Source organism: Tasmannia lanceolata, unplaced genomic scaffold, assembly GCF_043159265.1.
Source record: "Tasmannia lanceolata isolate RefF3 unplaced genomic scaffold, GAP_Taslan_0.1 ptg000015l, whole genome shotgun sequence".
Lineage (NCBI taxonomy): Eukaryota > Viridiplantae > Streptophyta > Magnoliopsida > Canellales > Winteraceae > Tasmannia > Tasmannia lanceolata.
The window spans coordinates 5,243,493-5,259,260 of record NW_027518692.1 but is presented as its reverse complement, the minus strand read 5'-3'; positions in this window follow the sequence as shown (position 1 = coordinate 5,259,260).

Here is a 15,768-nt window from a genome sequence, read left to right as displayed (position 1 = left end):
TCAAAATTAAATATGACCTTAATGTAAAAATCTGTAAAAATCTTCCAGTAAGCTACATCTCATCATATCTTGCTGCTGTAGAAGTTTCAACTCATTTTGAGTTCATTTGCAACAGTTTCATTTGTAAAATCACTCATATGATTAAAATTGATAAATTCTATTGAAAATTCGAAATTAATTAAAAATCAATTTAAAGCTTCTAAAAGAACCTTAAAATTCTGTCACATGTTCACTCCTCAATTCATTGAAACAGAAATTTTAGGATCTTTGGATTTTCCTGGAAAAATGGCCAGTGCATCCATAATCGTATCCCTATTGCACTCGATCTTTGACAATTTGAATATTTAAGCTATAGCATGTTGTTGGCTCCGAGGTTACTGTCCACGGAAATCCTGAGATATGCCAGGCAATAAGATGCTATAACTTAAGTATTAAATTGCACAAGGAAAGAGCGCACGATTCCCTTCCTTGGATGTTATTCTAGGCCGAAATTGATGAACCCTAGAGCCATTGGTAATCCTTAAATGTCCAGAAACTGAAAATCCTTGAAATCTGAAATTCATTAACTTCAAGAACTTGAATCGATTTGTCTCGAGTCTTTCGGAACCATTGGATTATGGTTTCCGATATAAGAACCATTAGAGCCCAATTTAGGAATACTGGTGTCGGGTCGTGTCCTAGGTTTTAAGGAGTCTTAGGTTTTAGGGAGTCCTAGAGTTAGGAGTCTAGCCTCATCACGGACGCTTGCTATGGATAGCAACCGTACCATAGGTCTAGTTACACTAGTTGCCCAATCTTTCCCTAGGACAAGCCTAGTAAACTAGGATGTAGGCTAACCTGCATTAGTCTAAGGAATAACTTGCATTTAGATAAGAATGATATAGCATCTTAGATGAAATCCTAGGATAATAAAATCCTCAACTTGAATTAAATAACTCCTCTTAAAACTGTTGAAACAGTCATATCAGTCTAGATCGGTGTCTTAGTTGAGTTAGGCATAAGTAGCTTAGCTTAGGTGCACCGAACTACGTCGACTCTGATCCTAGTGAGGCTTGGGTACGTAGGCAGCTTGGATGTCTGATGGCATACCAACCGCGAGTCGGCACCACAACAAATTGTGGTGTTTTGTATATTAATTTTCTTGTAAATGCTTAATCAAATCACTTAGGATTTTTCATGAAATTAGAATTTTAGGAGAACTTTCACTTAGATTGAATCCAGACAAATTAAGAAATCAAGATACACATTTAGGATTCACATTGAAATTAGATCATAGGATGCATGTCCCGTAGTTAGCACATTAATAGAGAGTTGAATGTGCCATTTAAAATAAATTTAAAAGAGTTAGCTTTTGGAATCGAAGACCGATTATCGGGCAGGAATGGTGCATGTGGTGGATAAATCCCCATACCTTCCATTCTTGTAACCAGGTAGCGAGTCTAGATTTCTGGTTAATCATGGGTCCTAGATCCCACATCTAGGTGGCGACTCTGTCAGTCTCTTTTGTGTGGAATTCGGATTGCCTTAGTGATCCCAAGTTCACATAAAAGATGAGTTAAAATCAATAATAAAAATGCACACGCCAATCGCGTGGGTACGAGAGACCAAGAGAGAGTGTGGCGGCACGCGCCTCACCCCTCTCGCGGGATCGGGTCCCACAGTCTCTCACATCATGAGTGGCGATAGAAGGTGAGATACCTCTCGATTCGGGGACTAGCCCGGATTCGAGCCGTACCTTAAACAAAGAAGAGTCGTCATCCAAAGAAGTGGGCCATGGATCCCATACTATGCTCTGTTGCAATGGATAACCAGAGATATAAAAGAAGGTTCGTGCCTGGTTACGAATTTGGAAGGTCCGAAGAGCACCTCATCCACCCAAGTGCGAGCACCTGGTCTCTTATGCCATTTATTTATTGATTTTGAAGAGTTTTGGGCGAAAGTCATGTGAAATGAGAACATATATCTCTAAGAAGAAGTCTATCTAATCATGCATGTCTCGGAGATGAATAATAAGCACACACAAAATAAATGAAAGAAGTGCCACCTAAGAATAGCTAGGTTATGAGTGACATACTAATTGGTGTCTAAGTTTTGGTGTGCAAACACATGCACGCTACAGCTAAAGGTATAGGGTCTGTACATGTGTAGACACCCTCATTTTGCTACACTTTAACCAACAATAACCTAATATATTGATCCGTGGAATTTCATTGGTAAAGTATGCATCCTCAAATTTTCTGAAAACCGAAATGATAAAGAGATGTACCTGGTGAGATGATTAGATCCGAAAAATTGAAAAATACCCTGATTGGTGAATTTAGTGTGTTAAATCCATGTGAGAGCCCCTCTATCATGGATTTATATGTTTTAGGTCATTAATATCTCGATCTGACTTTACGGATCATCAATCGGGACAAAATAAGCTAGGGTCACTTCACAGCCCGGGACCTGATTCCATTCCGAGACCCGATTTCCGTAAATCGTTAGATCAAGGGCAGATCTTAACCTGGGTGTCTTTCCTTACTAAGAATTTGTGATCATTTAGTCAAAATAGGATCGATCAAGGTTAATCTCAAATTCAGATTAAACATTGTGTCACTTAATTGAGCAAAAACCCAGTGAAAAATCACAGATCAATGTGGGTGAACGAGAGCCGTCGAAATAATTTAACCAAATTATCAACAACAGTGCTTTCAGTACTTTAATTGTTGTCAAAATTCATATTTCAAAGGTTAGGATCATTCATCAAAAATTGATTAAGTTGGTTGGATCAATCGAATCGTCAATTTGATCAACGGTTGGAAAAACGATTCGCTGTTAAAAACCGACGGCTCGCATTGGTCAAAAATTCGGAAAATAATATTTCTATGGCAACATTGGGCTTAAATGAAAGAGGAAAAATCAACGATTTTAATGGCGAAAGAATTATCGAAATCGGACTTCAAAATCTCCTGAAAACCGCATTTTTCGATTTTTACATTCAAAATATTTGAAAAATCTTGTACAAGATTCTAGGAGATTTGGAGGCATCATCTCGTCCATTCTTTCGATCAAAATTGATCTCAACCACCCAATCTTATTCCATATCATTGCAAAGATTTCAGGATATTTGGAGACCTGATCTCGCCCGTTCTTTCGATCACATGGAGATTGCAGTTAATCGCAACCATCCAAATTATTGTCATTCTCTACAAAGGCAACCAAATTGGACATTTCCCTTACCTTGAAATTTGCTTCCAAAATCTACAAAGATTCCAAGGACAAATGGCATCATCTTGGACCTTGAATTGTTCCTAAATCTTTAGTACTTGATCCTGGCCGCATAAGTGCCTGCCATTTTTAACATAGCCATGGCTTAAATGGAAGATGCCAAAGAAGAGGGAGAATATTCTAGAAAAATCCGATCTCGGCCATTCTTTCCCCTTCCTTTTTCCATCACTCAATCTCCACCCTACACCTCTAAGCCCTAAAGATGGCAACCTGGCTCATCCATCGCCTATAAATACCCATGCTCTCTTCTTTCAAAAAAATGGAGAAAAAAAGAGGAAGAAGACTCAAAGAAAACTACTAGAGAAATCCTCTATATCCCCGCCTTCAAATCTTGTCCTATTCAAAGGATACATAAATTCTCCATCACAGGTAGGTGCACTATTCTCAGATTTTTCCAGGATTATTTGATATTTTTTTATGTATTTTTGCACGATTTTTAGCATTTAATTGAATTTAATTCAATATTATCTGTGTGTGCCCAAAATCACGATCTACATGAGTGTTTCAATTCTGATTCGTCCCGAAATTTAATACACTGATCTATTTAAATAGACTAAAATAACCATCGGATTGGATCGGACATTGAATCAAAGGATTTTGAAAATTTGAGTGATGAGTGGAATTTTATTTAAAATAATGGCTGAGAAATTACAAAATTCGAAAAAATAGCCATCTCAGGATGATCTATTTTTTGGAATTTCAAAATTTTCTTGTGTTCATCATATCAGAACAAGATTAAAGGATGTTTTCCGGAGTCGTAATTTCCTCGAAAATCGTATTTTAAAAATGGAAAACTCTTCAAAAATATCTTTTCAACGAAGAAAAATAAAATATATACTAAATGAATTCCAAAATTAATGAAATTTCGTAGGAAAATAATATGGTAGTGATACATTCTACCATGAATTTTTAAGAAATTTTGGATTCTGTTTGATATATTATTTAATGCTTTCTTTGAAAATTATTAGATTTTGTGAGAATTGTTACTGACATCAGATCACCATTAAAATTCACAAAATTTTAACAGTAGTCTTATATTTCATATTTCTTGCTGCTGTAAAAGTTTCAATTTATTTGGATCTTGTTTCCTATGGGATATAGTGTTAATTCATAATATGGTCTGAAAATTAAAAAATCCGAAATTGATAGTAAATAGTTTCTAACATTCATGAAAATCTCACCGAATTCTATTTTTACTTATATCTTACTACTGTAGAAATTTTAATGAATTTAGATTTCTATTGCTAGTAGTTTCTGTGTTATTTTTGCAATCTGGTCTCGTTATTGTTAAATCAAAATTAAATATGAGCTGAATGTAAAAATCTGCAAAAATCTTCCAGTAAGCTACATCCCATCATGTTTTGCTGCTGTAGAAGTTTCAATTCATTTTGAATTCATTTGCAATAATTTCACTTGTAAAATCACTCATATGGTTTAAAATTGATAAAATCCATTGAAAATTCGAAATTAATTAAAAATCATCATAAAGTTTCTAAATAACCTTGAATTTTTGTTACATATTAATTCCTAAATCCATTGAAACAGAAATTTTAGGATCTTTAGATTTCCCTGGAAAAATGGCCAGTGCATCCATAATCGTATCCCTATTGCACTCGATCTTTGACAATTTGAACATTTAAGCTATAGCATGTTGTTGGCTCCGAGGTTACTATCCACGGAAATCCTGAGATATGCCAGGCAATAAGATGCTATAACTTAAGTATTAAATTGCACAAGGAAAGAGCGTACGATTCCCTTCCTTGGATGTTATTCTAGGCCGAAATTGGTGAACCCTAGAGCCATTGGTAATCCTTAAATGTCCAGAAACTGAAAATCCTTGAAATCTGAAATTCATTAACTTCAAGAACTTGAATCGATTTGTCTCGAGTCTTTCGGAACCATTGGATTATGGTTTCCGATATAAGAACCATTAGAGCCCAATTTAGGAATACTGGTGTCGGGTCGTGTCCTAGGTTTTAGGGAGTCTTAGGTTTTAGGGAGTCCTAGAGTTAGGAGTCCAGCCTCATCACGGACGCTTGCTATGGATAGCAACCGTACCATAGGTCTAGTTACACTAGTTGCCCAATCTTTCCCTAGGACAAGCCTAGTAAACTAGGATGTAGGCTAACCTGTATTAGTCTAAGGAATAACTTGCATTTAGATAAGAATCATATAGCATCTTAGATGAAATCCTAGGATAATAAAATTCTCAACTTGAATTAAATAACTCCTCTTAAAACTGTTGAAACAGTCATATCAGTCTAGATCGGTGTCTTAGTTGAGTTAGGCATAAGTAGCTTAGCTTAGGTGCACCGAACTACGTCGACTCTGATCCCAGTGAGGCTTGGGTACGTAGGCAGCTTGGATGTCTGATGGCATACCAACCGCGAGTCGGCACCACAACAAATTGTGGTGTTTTGTATATTAATTTTCTTGTAAATGCTTAATCAAATCACTTAGGATTTTTCATGAAATTAGAATTTTAGGAGAACTTTCACTTAGATTGAATCCAGACAAATTAAGAAATCAAGATACACATTTAGGATTCACATTGAAATTAGATCATAGGATGCATGTCCCGTAGTTAGCACATTAATAGAGAGTTGAATGTGCCATTTAAAATAAATTTAAAAGAGTTAGCTTTTGGAATCGAAGACCGATTATCGGGCAGGAATGGTGCATGTGGTGGATAAATCCCCATACCTTCCATTCTTGTAACCAGGTAGCGAGTCTAGATTTCTGGTTAATCATGGGTCCTAGATCCCACATCTAGGTGGCGACTCTGTCAGTCTCTTTTGTGTGGAATTCGGATTGCCTTAGTGATCCCAAGTTCACATAAAAGATGAGTTAAAATCAATAATAAAAATGCACACGCCAATCGCGTAGGTATGAGAGACCAAGAGAGAGCGTGGCGGCACGCGCCTCACCCCTCTCGCGGGATCGGGTCCCACAACATGAAAGTAAGAAAATACAACAAAACACACATCACGACTTGACTCTACACTCGACTCGACACAACAAACCCTAAATCTCTAATGCAATACTTGACTCGGACCAAGATAGCCATCCATCCTGGCTGCTCTACGTATCCCGGTCTCGGGAAGAATTAGAATCAACGTAGTTCGATGACCTATTCTAAACTACGATGCCTAACCATATAGAACCGCTATTCTAGACTCAATCAACTAGACTCGACTGGTTTTTTAAGCTTTTTGTACGATTGCTTAAGTTCAAGTGAATTGTAATTTTTAGGACTCTCTATATGCCCTAACTAATGCAAGTTGATTAGCCTTAAGCTAATGCAGGTGGGCCCTATATCCTATGTGTAGCTAGGCTGTGCAACCTAATGAAAACCATGGGCTGACTATATCCTTCCTAGTCTAGCCATCAGTTCGACTAAATGTCTAACCGATCAACTCGAGGCCTCCTAACTCTAGGGACACTCACACGACAAGACAAACCAAGCATCAACACAAACAGGACAGACTCCTAACTCTAAGACACCCCAAATATCTAGGACAGGCTCCTAACTCTCAGGGAAGATCTTTTTGAAAAGGTTTTGAAGAATTTTTGTATTTTTGAAAAGTTTGAAATGTTTATTTTTAAAGGTTTGGCTGGACCTGGGATAAGAATCTCAAGCTACACTACGTACCTCGTGGAAGAGGATCAAGCCAACGTAGTTCGGAACAGATTTTCCTAACTACACTCCTAATGGCTCAAGATTTTTGAGATTTTTGGAAATTTCATATGTTTTTTATGTTTTTGACACAAGAGGACAGAATCCTATCATCATAAAGGCAGGACGGACTCCTGATATCCCGCAAAGGTTGGACAGCATCATATGCTTTGCGGGGGAATTGAACAGAATCACGACTCTGCAAGGGTTGGACAGCATCCTATACCTTGCAAGAGTGGATAAAAATCACATGACTGACTCCTGAAAGAATGACTGACTCTCTAGCTAAGGACAGACTCCTATGCTAATGGAAAAGACTGACTTTCTTAGACTAATGACTCTAAGAGGGGGTGCTATCTAAACAAGGTATGTTTTTTTTAGAGAAAGGGGAAACAAGCAAATGTGCTAATGAGACTAGGCAAGTCTCCTAAAAGAGAGGTGGGCTCCAAGTATCCTTATCATTGCCCTAAACTTCTCAACCTTTCGAATATTATAAATCGAAACCCAAATCACAATGAAGTCAAATTCGAAAGCCAAAACCTAACTCTACGCTACTAGGATACACACCATAATGTCTGAGATCAAATTGAGAATTGGGACCAAAATAAAAGAACATATCACTGCAGAGCGTGGATTTGTACACTATAAGCTTCAAATGAAAACTCCTTATGGTTCCCTTTTTATGTCATTTAGGCATACACTTAGAATGGGATATGAGAAATAACAGGGTAAAAGACTAACTCTATCTCTAACTCTTTTTAGAAAAGAGCACTAACTCCACAGCCTAGTTATCTATACCAATGGAATATACATGAATTTAAAGTCATTCCCAACAAGGTAATGAAGAAAATGATTCATCAACAAGTCATCACTGATATGAGAAGAAAACTCTTCACCAGATGATTCTAATGGAAAGGGGAGGCCGAAATCATTCTTTGTTGAAGGAGCCTGTAACAACCTAACATCTCTATTTCAAAGTTTCTGTTGTAGATACTACCATGCTCCAATACACAGGCCATCCCAATCCCCTCCAGTAGGCAATTATCAGAATTCTACACTCAAACTTCCAATATCCAAACTGAACAAAAATATTTTCAAAGGTATGATAAAGCTAAAATGAACACAGAGAAGGTAAACATTATTATTTTAAAAAAAAGGAATCAACACAAAGATATATGACATGTGAATATCAAACCCCGAGGTCTATTTTAGTACCACATCTTGATTTCCAAAAGGATATTTTAAGGTCCATTGAGGCGAAAGAACAGCTATTAGTTAGCAAAATCATTTTATGTAACAATGAATATATGAGCTAAAGAAGTAGTCCAGAGATCAGCCTAATGAATCAAATATCAGCGGGATTCTTAAAATCTCTCTAATAGTCCATAATATTTGTTTTCAGGTCATGATTCCTTCATTGAGGACAGATTAGAGAGAGCATGAATTCTAAAGACTCCAAATCATTAATTAATAAAAGAAACCCAATCGGTATCATCATCTCCAATCACAATATCCACAATGCTAATGAAGACAATTGCAAAATCACAGAAACGAATATATTCGAACAAAATTTTATAGCCACAAAAGATTAGAAAGGAAAATAAACAACTATTGAGAATCTTAAGCATGAGTTATATACTTGCAATGCAAGAAAACCTCAACATCAGAGAAAAAAAAACTAAGACCAAAAAAAGGAAGTGAAACCCTTGATCATCTCTCACAAAATTTTGCAAAAACTCCTTTATGAAATTGACCTTTTCTTATCAAAACGAATTATAAGAATTAGTTCATTTCACAAACAGAACATCTCAAAAGAAAAAGAAGAGGATAAACCAAAAGACTTACAGATGAATCAAGTCATGGATGGAATTGATTTTGCTTGTTGCTCCTCCTACTCTTGATTCAAGATCGAGAGACTCTAATCATAGACTTTGATGCGTCGAAATTAACGGATCGTAGAGAATCTCGACGGTGATGGCAGAATTGCCGGAAAAAGAGCCGTGGAATTACTGGACGGAATAAATTTCTAGAAATTGTGAGCACGTGGCCGAAACGAGCAAGATTCACTGGATTTTAAAAGATCGCCGGATCTGATTTCGGATCTCAGACAAATTTCAGACGTAGATCTTTTCCTCCTTGCTAGCCTTTTACAATTTCCCTCTAAAATCCTCTTGAAACCTCAATTAGAACATTCTTCTTCTTCCTCCTTTGAACTGTTATGGCCGATGAAATGAGACTCTCTTCTTTCCAATTCTACCAAATCTGAGATTGATCTAAAGAGGAACTCCTCCACAGATTTAAGATCAGACCTAAGGCTTTCACAACTTGATCTATATTTTTGAAGACTTAGATCTATGAGAAAAGAGACCTCGAAGTAGGGTTTCAGCTCTTGAAACTTTAAGAAAAAAAAAGTAGATCTGCAACGGATTCATAGCTGAGAAGAGTAGATGAAGGATGAAAAGAAAACAAGGTGAAAAGTTAGAACAAGATAATCGGCCGGAGCTAACTGGAGATCGATCGGAGAAGACGACCAGAGTCGGGGTTTCAAAGTAGATCTACCATAAAGTAAGGTTTTGACAAAGTAGATGAAGGTAATGGCGATGATTGAAGTGTTTCTAGCATGGAGGGGCAAAGGCCGGCCGGAGTAGGACTGGATTCCGATCAAATGCCGGAGAAAAAGATCTCTCTCTCTCTCTCTCTCTCTCTCTCTCTCTCTCTCTCTCTCTCTCTCTCTCTCTCTCTCTTTCTCTGTTTTTTTTTCCAGCCGATCCCTCCTTTGATAGGTGAAAATGAGGATGATATAAACACCCCTTGAGCTTGGTAATTGCACCCCTTGCTATCTTTTTCTTTTAGATGGATTTTTGCCTTGTTATTGGTATGGTCACACCTCCCACTCAACAATGCACTCCCCTGATTTTTCAACGAGAGATTCTCCCCCCTTTTGTAGAATGCCCTCATCAGGCCATATAAAGGGAATGACATATTTAGCCCCACCTCTTTCTTCCGTAATCATCCCGTTTGCACCCCTTTTTCAACGAAAATGGGATTGACCCCATATAGGGGTGTAAACGAGCCGAGCCGAGCCGAGCTTGGCCAGGCTTGGCTCGGCTCGTTAAGCTCACAAGTGAGGCTCGGGCTCGGCTCGGCTCGGCCAGGCTCGCGAGCCTTACCGAGCTCGGGTTATATTATGTTCACATCCCTCATCTTCCCTGGACAACCCTACTAGTGTAATTTGACTACTTTTTTTACACTATGGGGGGTGGTCCTAGTAACAAATGGGATTCCAAAAATGAAGTGACATATTTTGCCCCCCCCCTTTCACTCCATGGACAACCCTTTTAATGTATATATTAATATATAATATATATTTAAATATATTAAATTCTTAACGAGCCTTAACGAGCCGAGCCGAGCCTGGCCTAACTCGGGCTCGGCTCGTTAAGGATTCGAGCCGAGCTCGAGCCAAGCTCGAGCGAGCTTCCGAGCCCGAGCCAAAATTGACACCCTTAACCCCATATGCGTCAATCGGCTCTAATTTTATAAAGGAAGGGTGTGCTGAAATCAGTACCCCCTTGCTTTAGCAATTACACCACTCACTTGCCTTTTCTTCCTTGATTGGCTGACCTAAGGGTTGATATGTGCACTCCCTTGCCTCAATAACGCACCCTTCTACAAGCTTGATAACAACACAAACTTGACTTATCATTTTTCATCAGATTTTTCTAAAATTTTCCAGACACCTACTTGGGACGCTAACCTACTCTAGGATAAAATTTAAGACTCTACCTCACTCATTTGATAGGGTTATATTCAAAATGACAGGTTTAGGGTTCGGTCAAAATGGGGTGTCTACGAGCATATACTCTAACACTAAGATGATATATGATTCTATCTAAGTGCAAGACGCTCCCTAGACTAATGTAGGTGGGCCCTACATCGTAGGTTTACTAGGCATGTCCTATAGGAAAAAGGGGTTAACTAGTGAAACATAATCTATTGCTCAGTTGCAAATAATAGCAACCGGCCGTGATGAGGCTAACTGGACTCCTAACTCTAGGTATCCTTAGGACTTAGGACTCGATCGTGACTTAAGTTTTTCTAGAGGGGCTCTACAGGGCTCCTACGGAGGTGGGACCATGAACAATGGTGCCAAAACTATGCTGTTATGCGGGTTATATCAACCTAATTCATTAAGTTGGTGTTTTCCATCTTTTAAGGGATTCCTATAACCTAGAAATCATGGTATTCTAAGGCTCTAAGGGTGATTATCCCCATGCTAGGGTTGAGCTCAAGGAAGGGAATTATGATTTCATCCCTCCTACTATTCGGCAAATGAATTATGATATACTGTTGTCTGGCATTTACTCAGAATTTTCATGGACTAAGACCTCTGAGCCAACAATATATTTAAATTCAGATGCAACAAAGTCATGGGTAGAGCACAATGACAAAACGATTACGGGTTCAACCTTTGCAATTAGGATGACTCAAAATGACAAGTTATGAAAGCAATTAAAGATTTTTAAGGTTTCTGTCACAACAACTTAAGGATTACATGAATTATGAAAATTTATGAGATTCTGGAATTTTTCACAATTTTTAACATTAAAATGAATTTTTAATGATTTTAATTAAATCAGGCCATTTCAATGCTGTTACACAGCAACCTATAGCAAACATGATCCAAATCGGCTAGAATGTTTATGAGATCATGTTCATGTCAGTAGTAAGTCACAGTACAAATTCCAACAATTTTTATTATGATTTACTATGTTTTCAGATTTAACAAAATCGGCTTGATTTAGAAGAAAAATCATGAAAAATTCACAACAGATTAGATCAGAACAGAACCAAAGTATTTTATCACCAAATTTTAGTTCTGGAAAATTAATATATTTTCGAAAACCCAATTTTCAGTGGAAAATCCGCAATTTTCCTAATATTTTAATCCAAAACATCGAGATTATTAGTTAAAAATACTAAAACACCAAGAACATTAATGAAAAATTTTCTCCATCATCCTAGTAATACATGTAACTGTTTTGAGAAGACAAATCTCGAAAAATATCGATTTTAGTACAAAAACCCTTTTCCCACACAAAATGATGCTTTGACAAAAAATACATATAAATAACTTATTTTCTAAACTTTCAAACATAAAACTCTTTACATACATACAAAATCATGATCTGGAGAGTTTCATAAGTTTTCAAAATCGTTTGATAATTTCCATGTTAAAAATCCTTTTTTTACAAAAATTAATTTTAATTAATCAAAACTAATTTTTCCAGCCAAAAAATTGGATTATAAAATATTATGATTCTGACCTTTTCGTATAAAAATCTCATACGAAAACATGTACATATATACATCACTTTTCAAAGAAACCCTAAATCTACCCTAAGCATGCTTTCTAGTTCTAGATTATATGGATTAGGGTACTAACCTTCGATTGCTCTCCTAGTCTCTAAGGTATGAAACTTCGGGATATTCGCTTTGTCACACCTTGTAATCCGCGAGAGAAACCCCGAAGATCGATAGAGAAAGCCGCTTTGATGTAGACTGGAAGAAGAGATGATGAAGATCAAGTGCTTCAATAAGAGGGATCACCAAAATATGGCCGAATTACCCAAGGGGAGTTGAACGAATTTTACAAAAGGGTAGCAAGAGGGCTAGACCAAAATTTGCAAGAGAGGAGAAAGAGTGGGTTGGGTTAGTTTTTATAGGCCAAGGCTAGGGTTGAATGGAATTGGAAGTTTCCAATGTGAGAGCTCTCTCTTTTGGTTTGTTTCCCAAATCACACCTCTGACTTTCTTTTCCCTTTGTTTCCAAATTGGATTTGCTTCTAATTTAGATTTCTTGCAAGCTAAGGCATGCCATTATGCACAAGAGAGATCTTTCAAAAACCTCTCACATACTGGAAACAACCTATTATGAAAGACTCCCGTCCAAAAAGGACTTTTCAACGTTGAAGCTCATTTTTGACCTATTTAGGGAAAGAATCAAAAAAATTTATAAACTAGAAAGTTGTAGATCTTTTTGAAATCTTTCTAACAAGTACAAAATGCAAATTTTTTGAAAAAGTATGTAAAAAGTTATGGTCATCTTAGTAACCTGACCATATTAGCACTTTCTAGAAGGAAAGAATCTTTTCACGAGATCTTTTTAAGATTTTTATTTTTGTACACAAATTCCACCCCTCTGAGGGACGCCCAACATGTGGGGACCACATGTTGGCCGACCACCCACGTGGCCGAACCACACATGTGGTTCCCACATGGGCCTTGGTCCATGGGCCTTTTCAATTATGGGCTTTTAAATGGGTTTTGGACTTTTTCCAACCAAAACCCAATACAAATCAATGAAATTCGAATTCTTATAAATGGGCCCAGCCCATATGGCATCTATGGTGGACCCCCAACACATGGCGGAACCACCCCCTTTGAGAAAAATTATTTTTCGGACCAAAATGCCTCTATTTGATCAATACACACCCAAAAGTGACAAAAATGCTCTCAAACCGGAATTCTCCTTAATGGGGAAAGTTAAAAGTAGAAAGTTTTATGAGGGAAATCATCAAAAATGAAAAGTATTAAGGTTCATTTGCTACGATGGGTGACATCAAACAAGATCATTCGTATCCCCCTGGAAATGCCCAAAGTGCCCTCAACACACAAAATTTCCAAAAAGGTGAAAACCCCTAAGAAAATCCAAATTTAGCAGGTTTCCCAAAATATATGAAATGATTCATGATTTCTTTGACATACTTTGGGGATCAAATGAGACATTCTGAAAATGACCAAAATACCCCTGAGAGGTAGAAGAGGGTAAACTGGGGAAAATCCTGAGAAAACCTAAAAATAGCAGGTTTTCACACTTGCTTGGAAACATGAAATATCATCATTTGGAGATCAATGGAACCCCCTGAAGCCCTCCGGGACTACTAGGAAAGACTAGTACACCTGGAATAAGAAGGAATTCACCTTAAGATGTAAGGATTCGCAACCTGACGAAACTGACCCTAGACTCGACGGAGCTACCGAATCTTTTGCTTTTTAAAGCAGAGCAAAATGGGGTGTCTACAGGGACACGTAGCTTTCTTCCGTTTATATGAAATCGAGAAAAAGAAAATATTCTTGATACTTCACGGATGTCTCTCAAAGAACAATTAGTGATGTTCCTTCACACTATTGGTCATAACCTTAGAAATCAAAAAATTGGATGCAATTTTATTTGTTCAGGTGAATCGGTTAGTTGTCATTTCCTTCGAGTTTTAAATGCAAGTATTGCACTCTATCCAGACTTTCTAAAGCTTCCAGGATTTACCACACCTCTAGAAATCAATAGCAATGTCAGATTTAAAGATTACTTCCACGTATTTATATCTCCCAAATATGTAAGCACGATCTAACTATGCTTTATTAAGATTATTATTAATTTTTTTTATTAAAAACTGTAGTATTGTATTGGCGCCATAGATGGAACATACATTCCTGCAAAAGTTAGATTTAGTGGACAAGCTGTATACTGCTGCAAAAAAGGATTCATCGCTCAAAATTTTATGGCAGCATGTTATTTTGATCAAAAGTTTCAATATGTTTTAGCTGGTGGGAAGGGTCAGTAGTAGATTCACGAGTATTAAATTTTGCATTGACTAGAGAGGACATACTTTTCGTCCCCGCGGGTATAAAGCTTCTATCATCATTACTTCATAGTTAGTACATATTGTGTAAGGAAATTGCTTTTAGCCTTTGTATGTGTAGGGAAGTACTATCTTGCGTATGCCAGCTATGCAAATATGCCTAGATTCCTTGCACCTTATCTGGGTATTCGTTACCACTTAAAGGAATATAATCCCATAATAAATAAAGAAGAGCTCTTTAATTATCGGCATTCCTCCTTAAGAAATGTGATTGAACGACCATTGGAGTACTGAAGAGTCGCTTCACTATACTTAGGACTACAACAAGTTACCCATACATTATACAAGTTAAGATAGTTATAGCTTGTTGTGTCCTGCACAACTTCTTTAAGATCATAGGCGGTGATGATCCTATTAGCGATGATGAGAATGATGTTGACTTAACAATGAGGAGGAAATAGAGGATGATGTGGTGGAGGATGAGAACAACACTCAAATGCAAGACAGTTTTGTACGATCTAGAAGGGATGATAGAGTTGAGCAGTCAATTTTTCGAGATAGCATTGCAGAGAGAACGTGGGCAGATTATAATATACGATTGTAATATGATGTTGTTAGCTCAATTTTCTTTCATTTAAGAGACTATCATATTTTGTTGATGTTCAAATTTGACTTGTTTCTTACTCTTTATTAATTCAAAATATTCTTTTATATTAAATGGTTGTGGTTTAATAATTACATATATGTGAGAGAAATGGCTTTGTTCTTACTCTATTTTTTATTCATGCTTATAATATATCATTTAGAATATGGTTGTATATCTGTAATGTTTGACCTTTTATTCAATGGTTATGTCAGAAATGGCAGGTGAACCTTCTAATAGTCAAATTCCTCGTTTTGTCAGGACACCTGATTGTGACAAGTACCTTTGTGAGGCACTAGACCGTCAAGCTCAAAGCGATAAGAGAGGAGACAATGGTATGTTCAGAACATAGATATGGAATGTCGTTGGTCAAGAATTGAACAACATATTCAACAGAAATGATATCAAAGTGGATAATTGCAAGAATCATTTGAATACATTAAAAAAGCACTATAAGGATGTAAAGGACATTTTATAATTGAGTGGATTTGGGTGCGAAAACGTGAGATTGATGTTAACAGCTGATAAACACGTATG